Here is a 6,000-nt window from a genome sequence, read left to right on the forward strand (position 1 = left end):
TGTTCCAGCAGCAAAAACTTGTTCAAGAATTAATTAAATATTTAATAAAAAGGAATGCATTAAATAAAAGGAAATCTATAAAAGAATTAAACTTGGTATTTAGAGTCCCCAGCTTGACCCTAAAACCTGGGCCTTGCGCAAGATAGAACAGGGCAGGGTGCACATAGTAGAACAGAGCCACTCACCTCATGGCAGCAAGGAAGCAGAGGGGCTGTGGGGCTGGGGGTAGGGACAAAATACAACTTTTAAAGTCACATCCCCCTTGACCTACATTTCCAAGTAGGAATCACCTCCCAAAGTTTCCTCAGTTTCCTGATATCACTACCAACTGGGGGCCACACCTTCAATACGTGAGTCTTTGGGGGATATTCTAGATCCAAACTGTAACAGTTGGTTGAGAGTTGGTACATACATGTGTATTGACTTTCAAACTTAAAATTTAATAATTGTTTTCAATAATAATAATAATAATAAGAAGAAGAAGAAGAAGAAGAAGAAGAAAAAGAAGAAGAAGCATCATAACAAGGAATCAAGAAAATAAAACTAGGAAGTGAAAATGAACCCATGGCTTATAGCATTTAAAAGTTGGCTAATTTACCAAATAATATTTTTGATATTGGGTGCTCAAATCCATTAATGCACATGCTTTTGTGATTGATATTTTTATGTGTAGTTCTGTTTGGGCCATTCATGTTATGTACTTTGTTAAACAACTATATTCTAGTAATCAGATTACTTGAATTCCAGGTTCTAGTAAATCGTGTATTTCTTATCTTATCAATGAGAAAATTGTGAGCAATTTTTCATCAGCTATTATCAGTGTTATTTATAATTAAAGTCCCTTATTTGTCCTAAAACTCTTCTTTCATTTCATTTGCACTTCTATCACCTTTGTTTTGCCATTCTCTTTGAAAAACTGTCCTTATTCTAGATATTCTCCTAATCAAAATTTGGTGAATATAGAAAACATGTGCAGGAAATATTTATTAAAATAAAGATTCCTGGGCCCTGACACAAATCAAGAAAATCAGAATTCCAGGAAGTAGTGCGTAGGAGTTTATCTTTTCAATAATACCATCCTTGGTATTGATTGGAAAAACAGTGCAGGATATTTTGAAATCCACTTGCCTTTGCCGCCTGTAGCTTGTATGAAACTGTTCAGTGAATTGCTAATATCATTTGTTCTTCTACACATGAGCATGACCTTGACGTAATCAAGATAATGACAAACTTGCACAGAAATATGGATGCTTTCAACACCTTTATTAGTGTATTGACTGCCATGTTCTTACATGCAGTTTCTGTGTCAATGGTTCTCAAAATTCAGTGTATACAGGAGTCATGTGCCCGAAAAATTTATTAAAACTCAGATTCCTTGGTTCCAATAGAAATCAAGAAAATCAGAGTTCTAGGAGGAAGTGTCTAGAAGTTTATATTTTCAATAATACTCAAAAAAATACTAAGAATTATATTGAACCCTATTAGTCTTAGCACACTATCAGGAAATCTTCAAAGAAAGAAATGAAATAAAAAAAATGATCATTTTTATTTGCAAGCTGAATATTCCTCTTTGTCACTTTAAAATTATGTTTTCAAAAAATTGAAAAAGAACTTCTGAAATCCTCAGCATGAGAGATTTTCTTACAAATTTCTTTTAAAACAACTTCAAAGTACATGGAGATAATGTTGACATAAAATTTAGCCTCAATAAATTCTTAGGTTCAGCTGAGAACTGAATTGCATGCCTATAATCCCAGTGACTTGGGAGGCTAAGCAGGAGAATCACAAGTTCCTGGCCAGACTATCCAATTTAGCGAGACCCTGTCTCAAAATAAAATAAAAAGTTCAGTGGTAGCACTGCTGGGTTCAATCTCCAGTACTGGGGTGGTGGGGGGATACAGTGGAGTTGTGACTTTAAACTTATGTGATTACATTTGTTCTAGCTTGTTGCACAGCAGCATGAACAAAACAGGAAGCACAAAAAATTATTGCTGCTACAATTATGTGTCATGGCTTTTTATTATGTGTCATCTATATAATATTCTTCATATAATAATTTTTATTAGCTTGAGACCACCAAACAAAAATGATAATGTGATTAGAGTCATTCTCACCAAATTATATGAGGGGAAAAAATGTTCCCTATTTGGACGTTATCTGAAAATGTTCAGAAATGTCAACTGATGCCAAATCTTCTTATGCAGGCATTGGTAAAGTTATATAAAAGTAATGATGGAATTAAAATATCACTTCGATTGAAAACTTTGAAGTACAAATGATATATCTTGAACTTCATAAATATCACTTCAGTGAGAACGTTAATTTGTCACACCACTAACACAACTCTTTTACAATAAAACTGTACATTATAGATTTTCCATATTTTTTTTCTTTGGTACTGAAGATGGAATTCAGGGGTGATCAACCGGTGAGCCACATCTTCAGCCTGATTTTGTATTTTATTTAGAGACAGGGTCTCACTGTGTTGCTTAGTGCCTCACTTTTGCTGAGGCTGGCTTTGAATTTGCGATCCTCTTGCCTCAACCTCCTGAGCCTCTGGTATTACAGTGAGCTAACTAAGTATTTCTTACTTAGCACAGCAGCAGAATCTGATGCTATTATTGGGATCAAAACAAAAACCTTATAAAATGTTTTTTTCTATGGTCTCTGATAATTCTAACATTTTCTTGCTTACATTTTAACATGGAAAATTATTTTAGTGTCAGAAATTGCTACTGTGTGACTGAATTCAAAAGGAAAAAAATAGAAATAGTCACATTTTTTAAAAGAGTCATAGGGTCAAATTTGACGCCATTTAGAGGAAGGAATAGTTCTAAATAGAAGACATTTAGAACCCTGGGCTAGGAAATCTATTCTATATATGCATGGCATTGTTCTTGGTATTTTCTTGTTGTTTTCCTAATTAAATCCTTTAGACCCAATTCAGTCTCAATATGCAGGATAATGTATTTTGAAATCCACTTGCCTTTGCTCTGTGTTGCTTGGATGAAACTGTCCATGAATTATTTATGTAAGAAATACTATAAAATTTGCCCCAGGTAGACAGTCAAGATTTCAGTGAAGGAAAAATACCCCATTCAGACTTTAGACAGAAAAAGAACCATCTTTACAAAATCAGAACTTGAAGAAAAGGAACTGAAATCACAATACTTATATGGCGTTGGAATTCCAAACTGAGAAATCCAGTATAAAATTAAAAATTCAGAATCAATGGTCTTTATGGCAACTAAGCACTGTTAAACTTAGAATGTCTTAAAGGAGAAGTTTCTATAGCAGATTGTATGTGGTGGACTTGCAAAGAATAATTTCTAGTTTAAGATGACTTTGTGAACAAAAATTAGAAAATACACGAATAATTTTAGGGAGAAGAGAGTCTACATACCCAAGAGACTTAGAATTCACACCTAAGTGATTAGAATAAGTATAATTTTTAAAAAGCCTATTTAAGAAGTGTAGCTTAGTGCTGAGGGGTTAGCTCAGTGGTAGAGCAAGTACTTGGCATACCTGAGGCCCTGGATTTAATTCCTAGGACAAAAGGCGGGAAGGTAACCTAAAATATTCTAAGAGAAATAAGAAGAGATTATTCTATGAAATAAGAGTAGGGAATTCAAAAATAAACAAATTAAAAATCCTGCAATTAAAAAAAATACAGTCTTGAGGGAGCATGGGGACAGGAAAGATAGTAGAATGAGATGGACATCTTTACCCTAGGTACATGTATGACTGCACATGTGGTGAGACTCTACATCATGTACAACCAGAGAAATGAAAAGTTACTCTCCATTTGTGTACAATGAACCGAAATGCATTCTGTGGTCATGTATTACTAATTAGAACAAATAAAAAAATACAGTCTTTGGAATTAAAAAATATTCCTATAGGTAGAATAAGCATAGCTGAAAAGAGAATTAGAGATGTGGGAAAAGATTTGAAGAAATCATCTAGAATATAGCACAAAGAGATACAATGTATAAAAATTTCTAAAACTAATTCCAGAATGAATTGCAAAAGGAAAGTTATCTAGGAAAGATACTCATAATAACTCAATGGTAGATATCTAACTATTGAGAAAATATTAAGGAAATAATAGCTAAGAACTTCTAGAATTAAAATGAGACATGAAGCTTCAAATTGAAGATGTGTTCTACCTAGTCTGAGGAAAGATGCGCAAAAAAATCCATACATGAACAAAATCACAATAAAACTAAACAATATCAATGGTTAAAAATATCTTCAAATCCAACAAGAAAAAAGATATATTGCCTAAGAAGTAGAATGGAGGACAATTTCTCATCAGCGAATACATCTGCCATAATACAATGGAATAAGTGTACAAAATACTTAGGAAAAAAGCAATGTTAACAGAGAACTCTGTTACATTTAATAAGAATAAAGATTAAATTGTAGACAAGAACAAAAAGGAAGCTTGGAGGGGAATTTCAGGAAAAAGTTAAAGTATGCTAAGTTTTATTCAAATAAATAATAGAGATATTTTCTAAAAGGAGAGCATGTTACAAAGTCATAATATAAGAATGAGTGTAAAACATATTGTTAACCCTTAATAATGTCATTAAATATTTATGTGTTAAGGATAAATACTATATATCACTTCTGAAAGAGCAGAGTACATAAAAATGTACCAGGCTATCAATAAGAGAAAAAAAGTAAGTATAAAATATAAAAAGAATTATCATGCTAACTAGAAAATAAAAATAAGATGGTGGAGATAAATTCAAATGTATTATAAATTATGTCCATTGTTGATTGTTGGTGATATTACTAGAATAAAAAATACTAGAATACTACAATAAAAAAAATTCAGGTGTTCAGTTATTTACAAAAGACACATGTAATAACTGAATGGCAGATTCCCTAAATATTAAATTGTCACTATAAGAGAGAGAATACCAAATATTAAAGAGAAGGGAGTTTTAGGCCAAAAAAAGGTTTAATTAGAATTATGAGAACTCTTTCCTAAAGATACAAAAAGTAATGCACAACTTTACAAAAGTTGACAGAATTTCCAGAAGAAACTGGCAAACATGTAATTATAGAGTTTAAAATATCTCTCAAAAATTGTGCAAACAAAACCTTGAATAGTACAATTAATAAATGTACTCTAAAAGATATGCATATTCTCCCACAAAGAAGGTGCAAAAATTTGAGGAACCCAGCCTAATTCCATCTTAAGATTGGAAGCCATCTTGTCACAAAGTCATAAAAAGTTAATTTCTGTTTTACTGTAAATTACTGTGATTTCTAAACTTGCTTGGTATGCCCGCCCGTGCCTTGAACTCACTCATCCTGGCTTTCCCTGACCAAATATTAACCCTCTCTGAAAACTTAGAAGTGCCTCATAAACTCTGGTGTTGGGATTTAATTTACTCCCTAACTTGACATGCTGAACTCTTTAGATCATTTAAATCATTTAGATCATTTAAAACTGAAAGAATTTGTTTTTTGTTGCCAACCTGAAAAGCTGAGGGAAATAACTAGCTATCTGCTAGAAAGTGAAGGAAATCTAAGCAGAGAATGGAGAATTACAGGAGAAACAACAACCAGCGAAGTCAGTATTTGGGGTTTCTTCTTGTTGTTTGTTATTCCTGTTGGGATCATTGGCAATTCCAGAGCAGAAGGCTCGAAGGTTGAGCAGATCCTTTGAATGCCTCAGGAAACTCTGAAGACACAGATTGGAGTTCAAGGCCTACTGTGGTGAGGTGTGTAGGAGGGAACTAATAGTCATTTAGTTGGAACACAGAGGACTGTGCCTTGAGAACAGGGTGAGTCAGAGAAGTAGGCCCTTTTAAAGGCCCCAGTGCTTGAAATTAGGCTAATGAAATCCTAACATTTTAAGTCTGCTCCCCAGCCACCTGATAGAAGCAAATGTAAATTAAATCTGAAAAAAATAATTATCCTAGACCTGAAATTATTTTGAAAATAATTTGCAAATATTTGCATATAAATTGCAAATATCCTTTC

This window comes from Spermophilus citellus (assembly GCF_964194105.1).
Source record: "Spermophilus citellus genome assembly, chromosome: 8".
Lineage (NCBI taxonomy): Eukaryota > Metazoa > Chordata > Mammalia > Rodentia > Sciuridae > Spermophilus > Spermophilus citellus.